The sequence below is a fragment of the Heptranchias perlo genome, chromosome 6, assembly GCF_035084215.1.
Source record: "Heptranchias perlo isolate sHepPer1 chromosome 6, sHepPer1.hap1, whole genome shotgun sequence".
NCBI classification, from domain to species: domain Eukaryota; kingdom Metazoa; phylum Chordata; class Chondrichthyes; order Hexanchiformes; family Hexanchidae; genus Heptranchias; species Heptranchias perlo.
Window position 1 is genome coordinate 69,360,818 of NC_090330.1, and position 24,109 is coordinate 69,384,926.

The 24,109-nt window shown below is 41.9% G+C and overlaps 1 protein-coding gene across 2 annotated transcripts in view; it reads right to left on the minus strand.

Moving 5' to 3' along the window:
• The window catches only part of LOC137322552 (uncharacterized), a 39,736-nt gene that overhangs the window by 9,886 nt on the left and 5,741 nt on the right, over positions 1-24,109 (minus strand). The window lies entirely within an intron of this gene.

Here is a 24,109-nt window from a genome sequence, read left to right on the forward strand (position 1 = left end):
GCGCGTCGGGCGGGCTGCGCATGCGCAGTAAGATCTGTCAGCTGGAGGAGCTCTATTTAAAGGGGCAGCCCTCCACTGACAGATGCTGCAACAAATAGCAAAAATTACAGCATGGAGCAGCCCAGGGGGAAGGCTGCTCCCAGTTTAATGATGCCTCACTCCAGGTATCAATACATGGGGTGAGGAGGAGCGGGAGGACAGAGATCTTCCTCCCGGCGTGCGAGAGGAAGCGGCCTGCCTCTGCCACCAGGAAGGCCTGGCTCGAGGTGGCAGAGGAGGTCACCTGCACCACCAACATATCGCCCACCTGCATACAATGCAGGAGGCGCTCCAACGACCTCAGTAGGTCAGCCAAAGTGAGTACACGTAGTCTTTCCCCTACACTCCGTCTGCCACATCACTGCCCCCACCCCACATCTCCTTCAGCACTGCCAACACTACTCTGTCACATCACCCCTCAGACCCACTCAAACCTCATCCTCATCTTACCTGCACCTACTCACCTCGCCAGTACTCACCCCGCCACTACCACTCAACCCAATCCTCATACAATCTCATGGCTCTCTCTCATACTCACCCTCTCGTGCATCTCTTTCACGGCCAGCCTCACTCAACCTGCCACTACCTGTGCTGCAGCCACAGGGCATGCATCACATATGTGCAGTAGGCAGCGTAAGGCAAACGTGTCGTGAGCATGACGGGGATGCACAAGGGTGTCTGAGGGTTTGTCATGGGTGTTACTTATATTGAATTTCTGACCAACTCACATTACATATTATATTGGCACCACTACTGCCATGTCTTCGCGAATCCTGTCTGGTTTGTGCAATAATGCCCTCTCCTGAGGATCACTATGAGGACCCACAACTGATGCCACCCATTGTGTCATTGCAGATTGGGTGTAGGTGTATTTGCAGGGCTCTTTTGCGCAGACGACTGAGTGACATCGGCGATGTCCCCGGTTGCACCCTGGAAGGATGCGGAGGAGAAGTTGTTGAGGGCAGTGGTGACTTTGACAACGACAGGTAAGAAGATGGTGCTCGGGCCAGCTGGGAGCAGCTCGGCATGAAAGAGGCTGCAGATGTCCACGACTACATGTCGAGTGACTCTGAGCCTCCGTGTGCACTGCTGCTCAGAGAGGTCCAGGAAGCTGAGCCTCGGTCTGTGGACCCTGTGGCAAGGGTAGTGCCCTCTGCGACGCATCTCTCTCTGCGGTAGCCCTCCCTCCTGCTGTACAGGTGGATGTGTCACAGCACTCTGTTGTGGAGCTCCACGTGTCAGAGGTGGACGGCGTGGATGGCAAGGCTGGTGAGGCTGGTGATGCTGTTCGCCCTCTGAGGAGGTCAGGACTGCAGCTACGGCGGCCCCCATCCGCAAGATGTACATCTGAGGGGGTCCGCAAGGTAGGTACATGTCTCCGGACCCCGGGGTAAGTGTGCAGGTTGGTGACTTTGACTGTCAGGAGGAGGGTGGTGGAGGCCAAACTTTGTCCCAAGTGACAGAGTGGCCTCCTGCAATGGGTGAGGGTCTCCCCCACCCACCTGTCAAATGGACCTTTGCAGCTGCCACAGGCTGACAGCTGCAACACGTCCATTTGACCTGGGAGTGTTTCCCCCAGTGTGGGAAACAGTCCCAGTATGCTCTAAAATCCCACATAATCCTTTAATCAGGTCAGTTAAATAGAGCCCATAGAGTAGAAAGCAAGGAAGTCATCATGAACCTTTAGAAAACATTGGTTCAGCCACAACTGGAGTATTGTGTCCAGTTCTAGGTGTCACACTTCAGGAAAGATGCAAAGGCCTTAAAGAGGGTGCAGAAGAGATTTACTGGAATGATTCCAGGGATGAGGGACTTTAGTTACATGGATAGACTGGAGAAGCTGGGGTTGTTCTCCTTGGAACAGAGAAAGATGAGAGCAGATTTGATGGAGGTATTCAAAATTATGAAGGGTCTAGACAGAGTAGATGGAGAGAAACTGTTCCCAATGGCAGAAGGGTCAAGAACCAGAAGACATAGATTTAAGGTGATTGGCAAAAGAACCAAAGGCGACATGAGGAAAAACTTTTCCACACAGTGACTGGTTAGGATCTGGAATGCACTGCCCGAGGGGGTGGTGGAGGCAGATTCAATCATGACTTTCAAAAGGGAACTGGGTAAGTACTTGAAAGGAAAAAAAATGCAGGGCTACGGGGATAGGGCACGGGAGTGGCACTAGCTGGATTGTTCTTGCATAGAACCAGCATGGACTCGATGGGCTGAATGGCCTCCTCCTGTGCTGTAACCTTTCTATGATTCTAACCAGACTTTTATTCTGGCCACGGTGGTTTCTAATTGCAGATGTGAAATTACTATATATATAATAAATTGGCATTTTGAATTTCTTGAATACTTTAATGATATGAAGTAAACATTGTGTGATTTGAAGTTTAAGTTGTGTTGAGTATTGGTGAGCATGAATTGATGTGTTGAATTATTGGGACATTTTGAAGTAACTCTATTTGTTTAATCATGTTTTACGGTATATGGAAATGTGATAGCTGTTAGTAAACTGACCCATTGATCTTGTGATTGATTGTGGTCAAACCAAAATGATCATGAAGAAGAAAAAAAAGAATGGTTAAAGGATTTCTGCAATCTCTGTGATAATGATCTGGAGTAGTTAGATTGTACTGCAGAATTGTTTCATAGAATGTTTAAAGTTAATTGAAGGAAATACTATTAATTTCTAATGTTTTAACGGATTTTCAATTACTAAGGATGGATAAAAGTTGGTAATCGGAGAAGCTGAAATGTATTATCCAGAGTTTAATTATATTCGGATCTTTGTGCAAGTTATCACTGTTATAAAACCACAAAGACTTTTTGGAAAAAGATCAATTTGAACTTCTTTAAAGCACTTATGCTTTAATAACATTACAGCAAAAAAAACTGCTATTGTGATTGACTCCTCCCAGGATGTTAATCTGACTCACAAGCAGTTTTATTGTCCCTTAGTGAGTTCCAAGAGAGAGAGAGAGAGAAACTTTGGGAGATAGACAGGAAAGCTAGTCCGTCTCTCCCATGTTCCTCTGGACACATTTTTCTATGTTTGTTTCAGTTTAAAGGGATTATTCTTTAAATTACATCATTTAGTACTATTATTGCAGTGCTTTAGGTAATTGTATAAGATTTTTAAGTTTCTTAATTTAAGTGGCTATTTCCCCACAGTGGTGGAAGGAAATCATGAATTGACAAATTTACCCCTTGGGCTATCAAGAAGAGCCACAGTGGATTTCCTGTTATTCCATTCTTTTAAAAATAGGGAATTATGGTTGGTGTGGAAGCTATCCAGTTGCGTTAGGAATTTAAGACCTTAGCTGCAGACATCGGCAAATATCAAATGTCACAACATTTGGACTGAGACCTTGCCTCTCAATTTAACCAATTCAGGGTTATTTGTTATTTTACGAGACAAAGTGCTCGAGGGGAAGGGAAATATGGGAGTTACCTTCAAAATTAATTACAAGTACTTCTGTCTCTATTGTAAAACCACCAAACTTTATTATGAAATTGAAATTGATAAGACAATTATAATTGATATGAGTTGCTGTTCAAGCACTTGAGAAGGGAAAATGTATTTAAAATTTAAGGGGACGATCAAATTTAATTAAAACAAAAAAAATCCAATCTAAGTGGTTCCTGTTCAGTGCTATGTATCAAAGGGTGTATTTTGGGGAAATAAAATTGTATATTGACAAGTCCTGTCAGTCCAATAATACTGCTCTCTGGAAATGGGATAATTTTGAAATGATAAAATGAACTCAAGATATTTTGGGGAAAAACGTGGTCCAAGAAGAGTTTAGGAAAAATAAACAAAAATGTGTTCAGTATAACTTCGACCAGGTTGGGAATGTCTAATCTATGCTTTAAGGGTTAATGCAAATATTGTGTTGGACAGTAAAGTTCCTCTAGAGGTCTGATAAATAGAAACATAGAAACATAGAAAATAGGAGCAGAAGTAGGCCCTTCGAGTCTGATCCACCATTCAATATGATCATGGCTGATCCTTTATCTCAATACCATATTCCCGCTCTCTCCCCATACCTCTTGATGCTTTTGTGTCTAGAAATCTATCTAGCTCCTTCTTAAGTATATTCAGTGACTTGGCCTCCACAGCCTTCTGTGGTAGAGAATTCCACAGGTTCACCACCCTCTGAGTGAAGACATTTCTCCTCATCTCAGTCCTAAATGTCCTACCCTGTATCCTAAGACTGTGACCCCTCGTTCTGGGCCACCCAGCCAGGGGAAACATCCTCCCTGCATCCAGTCTGTCTAGCCCTGTCAGAATTTTATATGTTTCAACGAGATCCCCTCTCATTCTTCTAAACTCGAGTGAATACAGGCCGAGTCGACCCAATCTCTCCTCATATGACAGTCCTGCCATCCCAGGAATCAATCTGGTCAACCTTCACTGCACTTCCTCTATGACAAGTATATCCTTTCTTCGGTAAGGAGACCAAAACTGCACACAATACTCCAGGTGTGGTCTCACCAAGGCCCTGTATAACTGCAGTAAGATATCCTTGCTCCTGTACTCAAATCCTCTGGCAATGAAGGCCAGCATACAATTTGCCTTCCTAACTGCTTGCTGCACCTGCATGTTTGCTTTCAGTGACTGGTGTACAATGACACCCAGGTCCCTTTGTACATCAACATTTCCCAATCTATCACCATTTAAATAATACTCTGCCTTTCTGTTTTTCCTTCCGAGGTGGATAACTTCACATTTATCCACATTATACTGCATCTGCCATGTATTTGCCCACTCACTCAACTTGTCTAAATTGCCTTAATGAGATGAAATGGTTAATTGATAGCTTTTTCTTGGAGATGTCTGTGTCCTTGCCTATACTGAACAATGAGAAAACTGGATTTGATAGCTTGGCTACTACCCGAGACATCGGGACCCTGCAGAGGGAGATGAAATGGTTAATGTGGCTCAGGAGAGTCAGAAAACCTTTTAACCAAGGCACTGACACATGATCCATAGGGAAACCACCTGATTAATGAGATAATCAGGATAGAGTTAAAAACACTGGTACCTATCAGAGGGATTGAAATTAAAGTAAAAAGGGACATAGAAATTTGGATTTCCAAATTTAGGGTTGGGTTCCTTTGAGTTAACAATGAAATTGGGACCGAAGCTAAGTAGCCACCCTGCCCAATCCTAAATCTAGGGCCCAGAAATGGTCTGGTGACTGTTGAAATTCGTGAATGGCTGTGTAATGAAGTAAGATAGTCATTATCCGGACTTGGCAAGGAGTTCATAATGATGCCTGTTATGAGTTGGTACCGGCGTTGATATCCCTATCAGCGATAGCCTTTCTACCAAGGCTTTGTTATCAGGCCCACAGTAAATTATATAGTGCAATGCTGCAGGAGATAGTATATGACTTTCATCAATGAAATGCAGGTCGGGATTTAGACCAAGCATGGCCCCCACAACCTCATACACCAGGCCATAAAATATATAAAAGGGTGTAGCCGAGTGGATAGGTATTGAGGTTACTGTAGGCACTTCAGCAAGGAATAGATCAGATATTGAAACAATGATTGAACATGATGAAACCATGCATATACAAATAAAGGGTATTTTACAAGCATGAATAAGGGGGATGAGAACCTGAATGCCTGGTGAAAGTTATCAATAGGTGGGTTGGTACCCATGTGGCCTATCAAACCTGAGATTGGTATTGTATAACAAATAGTGATGTTACATTTAGGCATGGTAACGCTATCTGTCCTATCACTTGTTCTCCTTTCTTTCTCACCCCCATGGAAATTACTGAGGTTGGGGAACATACACTCATGCCAATGCGACCACACAATGTAATGGAGATTTATGTTAATCTCACTTCAGCACCTGATTAAAATGAATCAAGCCAATACGCATATAGAGCACAGTACAAAAGTGAGGTGACCATGAGTGGTGGGAAACAGTGTATAATGTGGGACAACACCCTTGGATCAGAATAATTAGTATGACTTTAATATGTATGCAATATATACTGGTGTTTGTTATGATAATTTGCTCATGTATAATGCAACATTTAATTAGAAATCATGGAAAAGAAATGCTTTTGCGTATGTCATGGCAAACCCATCCTAAACGGGAATCAATGATAAAAACTTACAACCAAGGACAATGCTCAGGGTATTAAGTCAATCAGTCAGAAGATTTGACAGGCCCACTTGAGGAGGGGATGTGGGGTTCAAAACCTCTTAAACAAAAGACATTTGATGGAAAAGGTGAACTATTCCCCTTTTAAACAAAAACATTTGAAAACCTGCAAACACTGTGATGTAGTAAACTGTGTTCTCGCAAATCCTGTTTTCCCTCAATGACGCTGATGGCATTGGATAAGTATGAGTTTCGGGATCAAAGACATTGTGCTGCAGATAGAGATCTAGATTATTAAATAAGTAAGGTAGATGGATAATATTGAGCTTAAAGTGTTGTCAGACTTTGAAAACACATGGGCTCTTGGAAATACAAGTTTTTCAACACAGCAGGGAGTAATTTAAGAAAAGGCAACAAGGGTATACATCATAGGCTTCAGATCAGTAAAGCAATGATAGGTGTGAAAAAAGCATGAGCCTCTCATTCCTCTCTGGTAATCTGTTCAAAGAACTGGGATTTGTAAAACATCAAATAGCATTGCATCCAACATATGGTCAAATGGTATAAGGAATGGATTTGAAACCATTGAAGCAATCAAAATTGGAGATGTCAGGACCATTAACAATGTCTGGGCACAGAAATGAAAGGGGCTATCTCTACATGAAGGGCCATAAACAGAGATAGTAAAGGGGCCTTTTACGTTCCATGGTTCGAACACATGGTCTTTTCTACATTAAAGGGTTTCCAGTCGTATGATCAAAGCCTAAACTGTCAATCATTGAGGTATGCTAATCATTGAGGAATAGCAACAGGGAGTGATTGGACAAAAAGAATGAACCTCCCCAATCCTATACCCTATTGGTAAAAACAATATAAAAGGAAGACATTGAGAGAAGAACAACCTCAAGGCAGTCACAAGGAACGCACACTGCAGTCGAACATCACGCAAGAAGAAGAGGACCTCATGGACTGAAGAGCTGATCAGCCTTCAGGCCTCAATGAGCAAAATCCTTGGACTAAAGCTATATATATTACATGATTTGCCTGATATGTGTATGAATTGTTAAGTCATTACATAATAACGTTGCAAATTATTATAATGGGATTTTATAGAGGAAAGTCATATGTATGGTTTGATTTTGTTTCATGAATGCTCGTATGAATTATCATTAAATAATTACTTTTAATGAAACTATCATGAGTGAGGATTACTTCTTTGCTTGACCATTCATCCAGTTCCAAGAATCACAGGAAATAAGGAATACCCTACACATAGGAACATAGGAACAGGAGTAGGCCATTTAGTCCCTTGAGCCTGTTCCATCAATTAATGAGATCATGGTGACCTAACACCATATATCCACCTTAGCCCCATATTCCTTAATACCTTTGGTTAACAAAAATCTACCAATCTCAGATTTAAAATTAACAATTGAGCTAGCATCAACTCCCGTTTGCAGAAGAGAGTCTTTGTGTGTAGAAGTGTTTCCTAACTTCACAGGGAAACCTGCTGAAAAAATTTTAAAGATGTCCTGACATCAAAATCGCCAGGACGTCCGGGAAACCCATGCTTCTGGATTTCCTGTCCCAAAATCCTTCCCCCTGCTATCTCCACAGCTCGGAATATATATCCAGGCCAAGGTGCTAGCTGTGGCTCAGTTGGTAGCACTCTTGGCTCTCAGTCAGAAGGTTGTGGATTCAAGTTCCACTCCACAGACTTGAGCACATAATTTAGGTTAACACTTCAGTACTGAGGGAGTGCTGCACTGTCAGAGGTGCTGCCTTTCGGATGAGATATTAAACTTAGGTCCCCATCTGCCCTCTCAAGTGGATGTAAAAGATCCCATGGCACTATTCGAAGAAGAGCAGGAGAGCAGGGGAGTTCTCCCCATTGTCCTGGCCAACATTTATCCCTCAACCAACATCACTAAAGCAGACTATATGGTCATTATCACATTGCTGCTTGTGGGACCTTACTGTGCGCATATTGGCTGCCGTGTTACCCACATCACAACAGTGACTACATTTCAAAATTGTCTGTAAAGCACTTTGGGACGTACTGAGGTCATAAAAGGCACTATATAAATGTAAGTCCTTTCTTTTACATGAGAGAGAATGATATGTTGATTGGGTGAGATTAAGGTGGAAGGAGGCTCGTGTGGAGCATAAATGGTATAGACCTGTTGGGCCGAATGGCCTGTTTTTGCGTTGTAGAATTCTATATAATTCTATGTAAATTATTTACATTAGTTCCTCATTGAAACAGAACTTTTAAAAATTATTACATACATTATTAACACCATCTACCTACAATATTGGAAGGTCATATTCAGGTGAAATGGTCAAAGACCATATTACTTCTGATTGGCACTTAATATATCCATGGAAACAATACAATTCATACTATTGATATTTTATTATGCACATCAGTTCTGCTGAAAGGAAAAGTACCAAAGTTAGCTTTACTCCAGTGTTTCTGTGAAAACAAGGAGATTAGAAAAAGGGAACGATTAGTTCATTGGCGGGGGGGGCAAGAAATGGTTGGAAAATCCATTTTTAACCATTGATTAGAAAATGTATATGGATCATAAGTGGAATAAGATTTATGTACATCACTGCACAAATATAAGATACAGTCAGCATTTTGTGTGCCAATTATGAGAAGTTATAGTAATTTATTATAAAATGAAAATGTAATTTAAGTTGTCATTTTAGTTCACTTGCTAAACAGTTCCCTCATTTTTACCTTTAATGCCCTCATCACTAGGAAGTCGCTCATTCTCTCCTATCCCTGTCATTCCCCCCACCTGAAGGGCTGAGAACTGCAGACCCGAGTTCATCAGGTGCATGAGCAGTCCTGAGCCTCCATCGCTATCAATGCTCTGAGTGGGGTGAAAATCAGACTGAAGGGATTCAAACACAAAGCTGTGGGAGAAGTAAGGTGATGACATCTCTGCAGCATTGAACACATTCAATCACACCATCCTCCAAGGACTATCCTCCATAACTGCACTCCTCAATGCAGCCAGCCCATTTCCAGCCCTCACGTGATCACCTCTAGAGTTTTTGAACGACTCATCATTGGACCCTTCCTTTTGTTCATGTTACCCCTGCCCCCAAGTCTCTCCACCACTTCTCGACCCCACGGCAACCTTTCTGCTATCATAGATGAGTCAGAGTTTCCTCCAATTGAAAATTGGCAAGACTGAAGCCCCCGACAAAAGCTCTGCTCTCTCATAAACAATTCTTTGGCTCAATGAGCCTGAATTAGGCTATATGCAAACTTGTTGTTTTCTTTGACCCATAGCTGATCTCTAAACCCCATATCCTACCCTTTACATAGAACGCTTGAACCATCTGAGCAAGACTGCGTGCCTCCATTTCTATCTTAACCCCACTGCTGCCAAAACTCTCATCCACATCTGTAGGTTCAACTTCTCCAATACTCTAGTCACACTCTGTCCCTCACTAAGGACCACTCATTCATCATGCCCAGCCTTACTGACGTATACTTGCTCCTCGTCCCACAACAGATTGAATTTAAAATCCTCATTTGCAAATTGCTGAACTGCCTCATACCATCCTATCTCAGTAACATTCTCCAGATTTATGTTCACTCTCGGGGCCTCTGGTCTTCAAAAACTGGCCTCCTGTGCAACCTCCTTCCTCCCTTCCTTCACCTCACCATTTCTCTGCTCTTATTCTCTGAAACTCCCTTCCTAAACCCTGCTTCCACTCTACTCATTTGCCCCCTTTAGAAGCTTTCTCCAAATCAATTCATCAGTCACCTGCCCAAAAAAGGCTTGGTATCTGCTTCTTTTCTTTTCGATAAAGTACCTTGAGGTGATTTTCCATGTTAAAGTTGTTGCTTTATACCCCAACAGCTTATATAAATGTTAGTGGATATTATAACTGCAGCTAATTTGTATTAAGAAATGTGGTTACTGCTAGATGCTAATGTTTTCAGTAACTTTTAAAATAAATTTTAGCTTTCTGAGGCTTATTAATATTTTGCTGCATTCTGTTTTGTTACTTTGCTCACTGTTCTCTTTCTTTCTTGTTTGTCTCCTTTCTTTCTCTCTGTGGTTTCTTTCTCTCTCAGTTTTGCCTCTACTTCTGTTACTTGGTTGTCCCACTTTCCATGTCTCTCATTTCATAGGTCTTTCATCATTCTCCTACTCATTTGACTTGAAAATAGTAAATGAGATCCTCTGTCAAAATGACATTATTACATATTTGCTTTGAAAACTGCTGAATCTTGGCACATGAGAGGCAGAGCAGAGCAAAGCTGCATAGATTGAGAATTTACAGAATAAGTAAAGGGCAGCAGGCTTGTGCAGATGGCCTGCAATTTCTGCTGCCATGACCTTTTCCAACTTATTTAATCTCATGAGATAAAAAACCCAAGCAAATTCTCTCAGAAGATAAAACTCTCTGAAATTTCCCTTTGACACCCAATGATAATTGAACAAAAACTCCTAGATATCAATCTAATATCATAATCTACATGATTCAGCCTGACCAGCTGCCTCCCATTGATGACAAATTCATGGTCACAACAAAACTGAAACTATGCTGTTCCATAAATCATCTATAATTATCTCTTGGCCTTCAATCCTGTTCGCAGCAAGATATTTATCCGGCTTCTTTTCATGGACATAGAATTAATGACCTTTGATGGACATCTATTGTACATATTTACTACTATGTAGAGAATAAAATTCCAAGGTCTAGAAAAAATGTCAAATAACGTAACTATCTATAGTTCTGGGTTTTTTTCTACTTGAGTCTATACTTAACCTAGTGTTCATTTGAATATGGAATCTGTGTAGATCTAGGAGCACTGAGGACATTTTGATTTGAAATGTAATTTAAACAGTGGTAGGTCTGAATCTCTTTATCATAAACCATGGAACATCCTCTGGGGTAAATTGAGAGCATCAGCTGTGGTTATAGAATTTGCCATTGGAGGCCAGGAGCATTTGTCAAAGTAATCGTGGGACAGGGAGCCAGGATTTGGGGGCTGTCATCAGAACTACTAGCATTCAATGCAAGGTATTTCACCTACCCTACGGAGGTTCATGTTGGCAAGCAAGATGGGAATTTATAGTTAAGACCTTTAGTATTGTTGCAGGGTAGATTCCATAATGTATTATGATGAGCACGAAGGCCTTTGGATTTTGGGATGTAGCAGCAAGGCATTAAAAGAAAATAAACAAATTAAGGGAATGAATGTGATGGTCTTAGATATGTCTGAATTACTGAGGTATCAATCATCTTTTTTTGTTTGCTCATTTTTATTTCTTACTCCAGTATATATCTACATAAATAATATGGACCAAGTTCTTTGGGGTTGAAACTTAACAGTTATATTTTTAATAGCACTGGTTCACGGATCAATGACATCAATAAAATAATGTATGTAGGAATTTCACATGAGTCATATAACTGTATAACTAAAATTGCCACTCAGCAAGATTCAATTTCTTTTCTACTTAGGGAAAGGCCAATTTTAGAGTGAAAAAATAGACTATATTTGGGCTAGAACAGCAAGATTGGTGCAGAATAACGCAAAAGATGGAAGAGGTGGTGAAAAAAAAGATTTGATAGGTCTATTTGTACCAGCTATCATTGCTCACAGATAGTCTGGAACATGATTTTGGTGGTTCACTGCTACCATGGAGCTTCATTTAACCTGCCCGTAACTTTAAAGCCATTGCTTATGTACTCCCTGTGGGGAAGTGGTTTGAATGGACACAGCTAAAAGGGAATTAGAGACTAATTGCTAAGGAAAGTAGATTGGCAGCTGAAAGTAAATCCCTGTCTCTCATCCTTGGGCAGAAGCCTGGTTATCAAGGTCAAAAAGACCATCAGGTGATTAATAGCTTTGCTTCTCTCTTTTATACATTTTCAACATTTTAAAATGTGAACTGAAGAATGGTTCTACATGAGATTACCTTTACATAGATATTGCATGAAGCCATCACATATTTTGATTGCACAGTGCTATTGCGATAGATGCATTAGCACATTATTGTTTCTTGCCATGGCTGTGCTTGTATTGGGAGGGTGTTTAAGGGTTAAAGAAACAACAATCTGCATTAATATATGACCCCGGTGTCAGCTGTGCCTCAGTAGGTAACGCTCTTGTATGTGGATGGCCCGACTAGAGAGGGGGCAAAACTTGACCTCCTCTTGGGAAATAAGGAAGGGCAGGTGACAGAAGTGTTGGTGAGGGATCACTTTGGGACAAGTGATCATAATTCCATTAGTTTTAAGATAGCTATGGAGAAGGATAGGTCTGGCCCAAAAGTTAAAATTCTAAATTGGGGAAAGGCCAATTTTGATGGTATTAGACAGGAACTTTCAGACGTTGATTGGGAGAGTCTGTTGGCAGGCAAAGGGACGTCTGGTAAGTGGGAGGCTTTCAAAAGTTTGTTAACCAGGGTTCAGGGTAAGCACATTCCTTATAAAGTGAAGGGCAAGGCTGGTAGAAGTAGGGAACCTTGGATGACTCGGGAGATTGAGGCACTAGTCAAAAAGAAGAAGGAGGCATATGACATGCATACGCAGCTGGGATCAAGTGGATCCCTTGAAGAGTATAGAGATTGCCGGAGTAGAGTTAAGAGAGAAATCAGGAGGGCAAAAAGGGGATATGAGATTGCTTTGGCAGATCAGGCAAAGGTGAATCCAAAGAGCTTCTACAAATACATAAAGGGCAAAAGGGTAACTAGGGAGAGAGTAGGGCCTCTTAAGGATCAACAAGGTCATCTATGTGCGGAACCACAAGAAATGGGTGAGATCCTGAATGAATATTTCACATCGGTATTTACGGTTGAGAAAGGCATGGATGTTAGGGAACTTGGGGAAATAAATAGTGATGTCTTGAGAAGTGTACATATTACAGAGAGGGAGGTGCTGGAAGTCTTAACGCGCATCAAGGTAGATAAATCTCCGGGACCTGATGAAATGTATCCCAGGACGTTATGGGAGGTTAGGGAGGAAATTGCGGGTCCCCTAGCAGAGATATTTGAATCATCCACCGCTACAGGTGAGGTGCCTGAAGATTGGAGGGTAGCAAATGTTGTGCCTTTGTTTAAGAAGGGCGGCAGGGAAAAGCCTGGGAACTACAGACCAGTGAGCCTGACATCTGTATTGGGTAAGTTGTTAGAGGGTATTCTGAGGGACAGGATCTACAGGCATTTGGAGAGCCAGGGACTAATTAGGAACAGTCAGCATGGTTTTGTGAGAGGAAAATCATGTCTCACAAATTTGATTGAGTTTTTTGAAGGGGTAACCAAGAAGATAGATGAGGGCTGTGCAGTAGACGTGGTCTACATGGACTTCAGCAAAGCATTTGACAAGGTACCGCATGGTAGGTTGTTACATAAGGTTAAATCTCACGGGATCCAAGGTGAGGTAGCCAATTGGATACAAAATTGGCTTGACGACAGAAGACAGAGGGTGGTTGTGGAGGGTTGTTTTTCAAACTGGATGCCTGTGTCCAGCGGTGTGCCTCAGGGATCGGTGCTGGGTCCGCTGTTATTTGTTATTTATATTAATGATTTGGATGAGAATTTAGGAGGCATGGTTAGTAAGTTTGCAGATGACACCAAGATTGGTGGCATTGTGGACAGTGATGAAGGTTATCTGGGATTGCAACGGGATCTTGATCAATTGGGCCAGTGGGCCGATGAATGGCAGATGGAGTTTAATTTAGATAAATGTGAGGTGATGCATTTTGGTAGATCGAATCGGACCAGGACCTACTCCGTTAATGGTAGGGCGTTGGGGAGAGTTATAGAACAAAGAGATCTAGGAGTACAGATTCATAGCTCCTTGAAAGTGGAGTCACAGGTGGATAGGGTGGTGAAGAAGGCATTCGGCATGCTTGGTTTCATTGGTCAGAACATTGAATGCAGGAGTTGGGATGTCTTGTTGAAGTTGTACAGGGCATTGGTGAGGCCACACTTGGAGTACTGTGTACAGTTCTGGTCACCCTATTATAGAAAGGATATTATTAAACTAGAAAGAGTGCAGAAAAGATTTACTAGGATGCTACCGGGACTTGATGGTTTGACTTACAGGGAGAGGTTAGACAGACTGGGACTTTTTTCCCTGGAGAGTAGGAGGTTAAGGGGTGATCTTATAGAAGTCTATAAAATAATGAGGGGCATAGATAAGGTCGATAGTCAAAATCTTTTCCCAAAGGTAGGGGAGTCTAAAACGAGGGGGCATAGATTTAAGGTGAGAGGGGAGAGATACAAAAGGGTCCAGAGGGGCAATTTTTTCACTCAAAGGGTGGTGAGTGTCTGGAACGAGCTGCCAGAGGCAGTAGTAGAGGCGGGTACAATTTTGTCTTTTAAAAAGCATTTGGACAGTTACATGGGTAAGATGGGTATAGAGGGATATGGGCCAAGTGCAGGCAATTGGGACTAGCTTAGTGGTATAAACTGGGCGACATGGACATGTTGGGCCGAAGGGCCTGTTTCCATGTTGTAACTTCTATGATTCTATGATTCTTGCCTTTGAGTCAGAAGGTTGTGGGTTTAAGTTCCGTTCCAGAGATTGAGCGCAAAATCAGGCTGATACTCCCAGTGTAGTACTGAGGGACTGCTGCACTGTTGGAGGTGCCGTCTTTTGGATGAGACGTTAAACCGAGGCCCCATCTGCCTTCTCAGGTGGACATAAAAGATCCCATGGCACTGTTCAAAAACAGGCAGGGGAGTTCTCCTGGTGTCCTGGCTAATATTTATCCCTCAACCAACAGCTAAAAACAGATTATCTGGTTTTTAACACATTGTTGTTTGTGGGACCTTGCTATACACAAATTGACTGCTGTGTTACCTACATTAGACCAGTCACTATACTTCAAAAAAGTACTCAATTGGCTGTAAAACACATTGGGACATCCTGAGGCCATGAAAGGCACTATATAAATGCAAGTCTTTCTTCTTTTTATAACATGGAAAAACACCTCAAAATGCTTCACAGAAGTGTAATCAAAAATTCATGCCAAACCAAAGAATTTGAGGAGGGGTGACCAAAAGCTTTGTCAAAAAGGTGGGTTCTAAGGAGGGTCTTAAAGGAGGAGAGGGAGGTGAAGAAGCGGAGGGGTTTAGGAATGGAATTCCAGTGCATGGGGCCTAGGTGGTTGAAGACATGGTCGCCAATCGTGAAGCAATTTGTTTATTCCAGGGCCCTGAGTTTCCATTGGGTTGGGCAATGAGAAAGTCCTTTCAAATGATGGTTGGCATCACTATACTTGCCTGTCTATGAGTAGGTTGCTGTTGTTTGTTTATTTTCCTCTGGTACTGTATATATTCTCCTCCTGAAAGGTGGTTGGGGTAAGGATGATGAATTTGTTTGTGCTAAGTGTGTTTCCAAGAATAGGTCCTAAGGTGCTTGGTATTTCCCCAATTTCAGGTGAAGGCTGGACATCATTTGTACAGAGACATGTCCCACAGGTCTTTCTGTTTTTTGTGTGTGGAGGAGGGAGCGGGGCGGGGTGGGTGGGGGTGGGGCTGTTTGTAATATCAGAATCCTATTTGCCCCTGAGCTGAGCTTCGACCCCATATCCTCTCCATCACATAGACCGCCTACTTCCACCTACGTAACATCGCCCACCTTTGCCCAAATGCTGCTGATACCCTTATCCACGCCTTCGTCACCTCCAGTTTCAACTATTCCAATGTTCTACTGGCCGATCCCCCACCCTCAAACCACTGTAAATTTCAGCTCATCCAAAACTCCGTTGCACAACTTTTATCCCTCACCTGGTCCTGATTGCCTACTCCCTCTTTACTCACCCTCCTGCAATGACTCACGGTTTCTCAATTCTTCCAATTTAAAATTCTCATTCTCGTACTGAAATGACCTCATGGTCTCAGCTCTCCCTATCTCTCTAAGCTTCTGTAGCCCTACAACTCCTCCCCCAAATTCTGTTTCTCTGCTTCTAGCCTTTTGTGTATTCCCCCTTCTTTGACTCCACCATTGGCGGCTGTGCTTTCAACTGCCCCACACTCTGGAAATCCTTCCTTAAACCCCTTCCGCCTCTCAACCTCCCTCGCTTCCTTTAATATCATCAAAATCCTCACGAAAACCCACCTCTTTGACCAAGCTTTTGGTCACTCCTCCTAATATCTCCTTCTTGGGCTTGACGTCTATTTTTGTCTGATTGCTGCCTCTGTGAGTTGCGTTAAAAGCGTTGTATAATTGCAAGTTATATAAATACAAATATAGTGCAGCAACTCGCCAAGGCTTCTTCGACAGCACCTCCCAAACCCGCGACCTCTACCACCTAGAAAGACAAGGGCAGCAGGCGCCACCTACAAGTCCAAGTCACACACCATCCTGACTTGGAAATATATCACCATTCCCTCATCGTCGCTGGGTCAAAATCCTGGAACTCCCTACCTAACAGCACTGTGGGAGTATCTTCACCACAAGGACTGCAGCGGTTCAAGAAGGCAGCTCACCACCATCTTCTCAAGGGCAATTAGGGATGGGCAATAAATGCCGGCCTCGCCAGTGATGCCCACATCCCATGAATGAATAAAAGAAACGTTGCTGTTGTTGAAGCAGAAGATGATACAGGGCTATGGGGAGAGAGCAGGGCAGTCGTAATGGTTTTAGATTACTTCAGCAAAGCTCTAATACAATGGACCAAATGTTCTACTTCTGTGCTGTAAACTTCAATGGTTCTATGATTCTTAAGTCTGTGCTGGTGTTTTTCTCCACATGAGCTATCTAATCTATTCACACTCTCCTGCTCACTCCCATATCCTTTAAGGAACCATCTCATTTTCTTTATAATTATGTTACAAATAGGATTACCATCAAAATATTCATTCCACTATAAAAGGTGTGTATGTGCCAATATTATCACAGATAGAGATTTTTTTACATGAAAAATGTGACTAGTCATGATTCCGCTAATATAGGGTAAATTTTAAAGAACCGAAAATAGTGCTTCAACTCTTGAACTTCACCATGTGTTCCCTCCATCCAGACAACTGGCACATATTCCATCACACTCCTAACTTGAGCCTTGTAGATAGTGTTGAGGCTTTCAGGAGTCACGAGGGGAGCCACTCATCACAGAATACCCAGCCTCTGCCCTGGTCTTGTAGTCACGGTGGTCCAGTTCAGCTTTTCTTCAATGATATTCACAAGATGTTCACAGGATTGTGGTGCCATTTTAGGTCGAGAGAGGACTGCTGCCTGCCATTTGTCAGCCTAAGCATAGATGTTATCCAAGTCCTTCCTATAGGCTGGCATGGGCTCTTCATTATCGGAGGAGTTGTGACTGAAGCTGAACATTGTGGAATCATCAGTGAACAGCCCCAACTCCTGACCTTATGACGGAGGGAAGGTTATTGATGAAGCAGTTGAAGATAGTTGGGTTGAGGACACTTAATTGAGGAACTCCTACAGTGTTGTCCTGAGGCTGTCATGACTTGCATCAGATATGACACCAACCACTGACTGTTTTTCTTCTGAACCCCATTGACATCAGTTTTGCTAAGGCTCCATTGATGTCATACTCGATCATATGCTGCCTTGATGTCAAAGGCAGCTACTTTTACTTCTCCTCTGGCATTCAGCTGTTGTGTCGATGTCTGTAACAAAGCTGTGACAAGGTTTGGACCAGAATGGTTCTGGCAGAAGCTGAACTGAGCATCGGTGAGCAAGTTATTGGTGAGTAGATGTCACTTGATGGCACTATTGATGACTCCATCCATCACTTGACTGTTGATTGGAAGGAGGCCAATAGGGTGGTAATTGGCCTGGTTAGATACATCCTGTTTTTTGTGGAAAGAGCATACCTGGGCAATTTTCCACATTGAATCTACTTTATTACTTTGTGTTAGCCAGTAACTTCAATCTCAGGCTTAATCATGGGGTAGAATTCTATTTGTGATCTAGTCACATGGTACATAAACAAGAACTGCTACCATAGGACCCTGCTAGTAAACAAAATAAAATTAAAAAGCAAAACGATGGGTTCTTGGGATTGGTGCAATGGTATTTTCTAATCGTCTATAATATATATGTAACAATAACCAGAGAAAGGAAATTAAGTGAAGACGTGACACATTTCTACATATAACAAAAATAATCATTCAGGAGTTTCTTTCAATCATTCTTGTAGTTTGTAAGATCATCACAGTTAGAAGATTTTATTTTGCACAGAGGGTGGTTAGAACATAGAATTCTCTTCTACAATCCATTGAAGTGTCCATGTACTCTCAAAAGGGAATTCGACAGTTGCTTGGAAAAGGTATTTGGTGAGGGGGGGGGGGGGGCAGGGGAAGGGTAAACAGGAGAGTGGGATTCGATGAGGTGGCTCTTGTGGATAAAAATATCAGACTTAATGAGCCAAATAGCCTGTTTTTGTGCTGTAACATTCAACAATTCTATCTCTACCCTTTGATATTAAATAGAATTATATAGATTACATAGAAATTACAATGTAGAAACAAGCTATTTGATTCAACCAGTCTGTGTTAGTGTTAATCCTCCAGATGAGCAGTAATCCTGATGCCATGTGCCCGCCCTGTTCCCATGTCCTGTGTTACTGCTCACAACCTATCAGCCTGTGCACCAATAGAATCATATAGCATACAGCACAGAAGGAGGCCATTCGGGCCATCATGTCTGTGCCGGTTCTTTGAAGAGCTATCTAATTAATCCTACTCCCTTGCTCTTTCCCCAAAGCCCTGCATATTTTTCCTTTTCAAATATATATCCAATTCCCTTTTGAAAGATATTATTGAATCTGCTTCCATCGCCCTTTCAGGCAGAGTAACCAGATTATAACAACTCTACCCCGTTTTTTTGCCATTATCTTAAATCTGTGTCCTCCGGTTACCAACCTTCCTGCCAGTGGAAACAGTTTCTCCTGATCTACTCTATCAAAATCCCACTTAATTTTGAACACCTCTATTACATCTCCCCTTAACCTTCTCTGCTCTAAGGAGAACAACCCCAGCTTCTCTAGTCTCTCCACATACCTGAAGTCCCTCATCTCTGGTATCAATAGGTTCTAGTTTATAAGCAGGCATTGTGCTCTTTCAAAGAGAGAACTCTGAATATAAAGATGCTTTTCTATACAGAGGTTCCTAACTTGTCCAGTTAATTAAGACTTTGAGGTGCATTTACACTACAAGTTATGCATCATTATTAAGTGGTTTCAGCTTTACAACATTGCTAAGCTTATGCAGTTTAAATCCTGTATTAAGGCCTGGACTGACTCCGGAACAAAGCACAGACTCCTTCCTCATTCTGCTGCCCTCTAGTGTTGGGTTAGACCCTGATCCAGACTTCTGCTAGATTTACAATGTAACGAGTATCAGTGTGAAGCATAACCACTTTGCATCAACACTACTGTTGTGATGTAAGAGCATTTTATGTGGATCAAAGGAGAACTTGGCATGTCTGGGTGCAGGAAGTTCTCTCATTTCAAAACCACTGTCCAAAACATTAAAATCCTTTGAAAATGAAGAGACTTGTCAGCAGTTAATTACTGTAGTCTGCAGGCTTCCAGAAACTAGTGGTCAACTGGAAAGCATTCATGCTGTTTAGATGTTATTTAATTGATGTATATTGGCCTCTTTCTTTTTCAAAACACACATTGACCAGTACATCTTCATAAACTGGTGGATCTAATAATTTTAGTTTTGAAGTGGATGTTGAATATAAAAATCTGCACTTTAAAACTATTTATTGGTTACAAAATCAAAATTTAAGGTGAAACATGGGTGCATGAACATTTGATAGATATGAATAGATGCAGTCAGAGTTATCTATCAGTTTGAGGTACAAATCATTAACTTAATAAAATTAGCTGGTTATGCAAGAAATTCAGTGTATCACTATAAATCAGCACTAATGTGTGCTGAGTATTACTTATAGCGGTGATCAGAGTCTGCGATTATTATAATTTTGAGGGGTTATTTTAAAGTTAAACCCACTATATAGCTGGCAAGTTAACAGCTTTGATAGCTAGTCTATTGGATAGATTATTATCTAGATACTGGTAATTAGCAATGGTTCAGAGCTGACACGACTTTGACTTGTAAAATTTGCAGAGCTATGGGGAAAATGCAGGGGAGTGGGACTAATTGGTTAGTTCTTTCATAGAGCCAGCAGAGGCATGATGGGCTGAATGGCCTTCTTCTGTGCTGTATCATTCTACGATTCTACGATTATAAGCGGCATAGTTGAGTCAGTCTCCTTCCTTCCCTGGGATGCAGGTATTAGCTCCTGGGGTATCTGATGTCATGGTTCTTTCTGGGATCATTACTTAGGATCTTTAGCTAATTGCTTTATGGCCTTTCCGTGGCTTGAACTAGCTGAGAACTTGTGTTCGGTAAAAGCCTTTTCCCAACAGTCTGTTCAACAGCTAAATTCCATTTTGTTTGGTCAGCTTTCAAGCTAAACTCCATTTTAGACACATTTTCCCTATGAATCTCAAAGACACCCTTCTGCATATTTCAGGGCACTGTTGCTATAACAGCCAAATGTAGACATGTAAATAATATAGTTTTCCAACAAACCTCATTTACAATAGAAGATTTTAACAAAAGGTGATAGCGAGGTCCGTGTGATAATAATGTAGATCACCCATTGTAGACTGCTCAGATCGACTGCCAAGATAATGAATGCATATATTGCACCAGCGGCAATAAAAAGCCAAAGTAAATAATGGATTTTAGCATTAATTTGATATTGTCTGTTTTAACAACTAACATGAATATCTGGGATAGATTTCCAGGAAAAGAAATAGAGGCAAAACTCTGGAATCCTTTAAGAATGAATTGGATGTTGCACTGGGGAAGAGTTAGGATCTTTCTGGATGGATGAACTGAGATGGGGCGAATGGCCTTCTCATCAGTGACTATCTTGTGATCAAAGAAGTCTTAAATAACAAATGAAACATTTCTGATATTTTTCAAATACACTTGGCCCAGGTTTTGCTGGAGTGAGGCATCTCGCGGCGTGCCCCGTTAGTTACACTTTTTCCCTTACCTTTCAGCTCGAAATTTTTTTGCCCCTGTAATTTGCTGGAAGTGCGAGCTGATAATGACGCAATGAGGGGAACAGGGCATCTGGGACCTTGGTGAACAACTGAACTAATAGTCTAGCTCCTTAACCAATGAAATTTAAGGATTGTGAAAGAAACAGAGGAACGACAAAAAAGGAGATAGGGTGAATTAGAGTCAGATCAGTCACAGAAAGAGAACTAAAGAGGGAAAGATTGGATTAAGAGAGAGAGAAAAGAGACAGAAAGGAAAAGTAAGAGAATATTAAAAAATTTAACATTTAAAATTTTAAAAATCTCGACCAACAATTTACTTACTACCTGTAGGAATAAGACTCCACAGTTTAAATTGTTTCCTTTCTGGGTCGGAGAGGTTGAGTGGCATTGCAGGAACATAAATCTCCTCATTAAAAAGGTACTCACGCTGTTAAGTAGCAGCCCTAGCTTTCTGCAGCGAGTTTAATTGCCAATTAATGCGCAAATACAGCAATTTCATGAAACTCACATGGAGTTTGAGCGCGAGGTACTGTTTTCGTGAAGCTAACGGCAGAGCGGCGCAAATCGTCCAGCAACTAGTGGCGATTCGCAAGTCACACGGTATCTCTTCCTCGCCACAAGTTGCTGGACGATTTACAAATTATCAAGAGCGAGCGCCATTAAACTCGCCGTTATTTTGGCAGCAAAATCTGGGCCAATGTTTTTTTTTGATGCAGCGCTTCCCATATCCTATTTGTGTGAGTAATATATCATGGGCATTGACAATTTCAGTTACTGACACATGCTAGTGAAACATTTCAGCCCTCAAGCAACAGTCTCACACAGACAGTGGCAGCAATTGGTGCCAGCAAAATTATTTGAATCCACAGGTGTTCTACTGTTATCTTTAATTAAAAAATAAATACACTGCCTCAGGCATATACTTGAGCATACTTTTGATGAGTAATTTCCAGTTACAGCTCAATCAGTCACTCAGTCCAGTTTAATCTGTGCCCAGCATTCTTAAAGCTTCCTATAATTTTGGAAAATAAATTCTGCTCTACTTTTCGAGAGGATTCATGATCATCGGAAACAAGGAAGAATTCCATTGGATGCTGATTCATTCACCTGGCAAGAGAGACTGAATTGAGGTGTACAACTATGTGGCAAAGAGAAGGCAATTAGAAAAACCATTCCAGTGCCTGAAAAGGGTTTTAAATGAACAGCATTTATAACAAGAAAGAAGGAAAGAATAGCAAAGTAATTTTGTTCTCATCATATTTTTAAAATATTATTATGAGTGTTATCTAATTGGCAACTTTCACATTTGTTTCTTCTGGTGCTAAATTTGATAATTTAGCTGACTTGTGGCTTTTTCAATTAAACCATTTGACATCACCCTTCAATGCATTAAAGCAGGTATAGATGACATGCTTTGTTTAGGTATGTATGATTTATTTAATTTGATTTCACTTGGAGACAAGTTAAATTAACATAAACAGGCTGAGCAGAGAAACAAGCTTACATTAATGGGAGGTCAATTCTGATGAAGCTGGCAAGCATTTGGTATTTAAATACAATGTTATCACCAGAAATGAAAAATTGATTCATTTAAAATAGAGTCCATTTATGGTATAATGAATATTTACTTTGTCAATTGAAAACAAAAAACAAAAGTTGTAATGCCTGTGATAAAAGAAAGTTTGCATCCTGCATCAAAAAGGAAAAAAAAATCTGGAGCACTTTTAAATAACTTTAGATAGAGTAAATGTGAATTAAGAATAAATGTACTTTTAAGAGTTTTCTTGTCTGTACCCATCTTTCCCGCAACTCTATGTTTGAACCCCTCCAATCAGGTTTCTGTCCCTGCCACAGGGCCCTTATCAAAGTCGCAAATGACATTCTATGTGACTGTGACCATGGTAAACTATCCCTCCAATGCCTCTCCTCCATTGTCCAGCTTGGTGGGACTGCCCTCGCCTGGTTCCATTCTTATTTATCCAGTCATAGCCAGAGAATCTCCTGTAGTGAGATCTCTTCCCGCTCCCGCACCATTAGCTCTGGAGTCCCCAAGGATCTATCCTTGGCTCCTCCTATTTCTCATCTACATGCTGCCCCTCGGCGACATCATCTGAAAACACAATGTCAGATTCCACATGTACACTGACGACATCCAGCTCTACCTCACCAACTCCTCTCTCAACCCCTCCACTGCCTTTGATTTGTCACACTGCTTGTCCAACATCTAGTATTGGATGAGCAGAACTGTCCTTCAATTAAATATTGGGAAGATTAAAGCCATTGTCTTCAATCCCTGCCACTAAATCCATTCCCTAGCCATTGACTCCATCCCTCTCCCTGGCCACTGTCTTGAAGCAAAGCCAGACTGTTCGCAACATCGGCATCCTATTTGACCCTGAGCTGGGCTTCTGACCCTATATCCTCTCACTGACCAAGACCGCCTAGTTCCACCTCTGTTACATCGCCTGTCTCCGCCCCTGCCTCAGCCCATTTGCTGCTGAAACCCTCATCCATGCCTTTGTTGACTATTGACTTGACTATTCCAATGCTCTCCTGGCCAGCCTCCCACCTAACACCCTCTGTAAACTTAAGCTCATCCAAAACACTGCTGCCTGTATCCAGACTCTCACCAGATCCCGCTCACCCATCACCCCTGTGCTTGCTGACCTACATTGGCTCCCAGTCAGGCAACGCCTCGATTTTAACATTCTCATCCTTGTGTTCAAATCCCTCTAGGGTTTCGCCCCTCCCTACCTCTGTAACCTCCTCCAGCCCTACAAGCCTCCCAGTTCTCTGTGCTCCTCCAATTCTTGCCTCTTGCGCATCCCCGATTTTGTTTGCTGCACCATTGGTGGCCGTGCCTTTCGCTACCTAGGCCCTAAGCTCTGGAATTCCATCCCTAAACC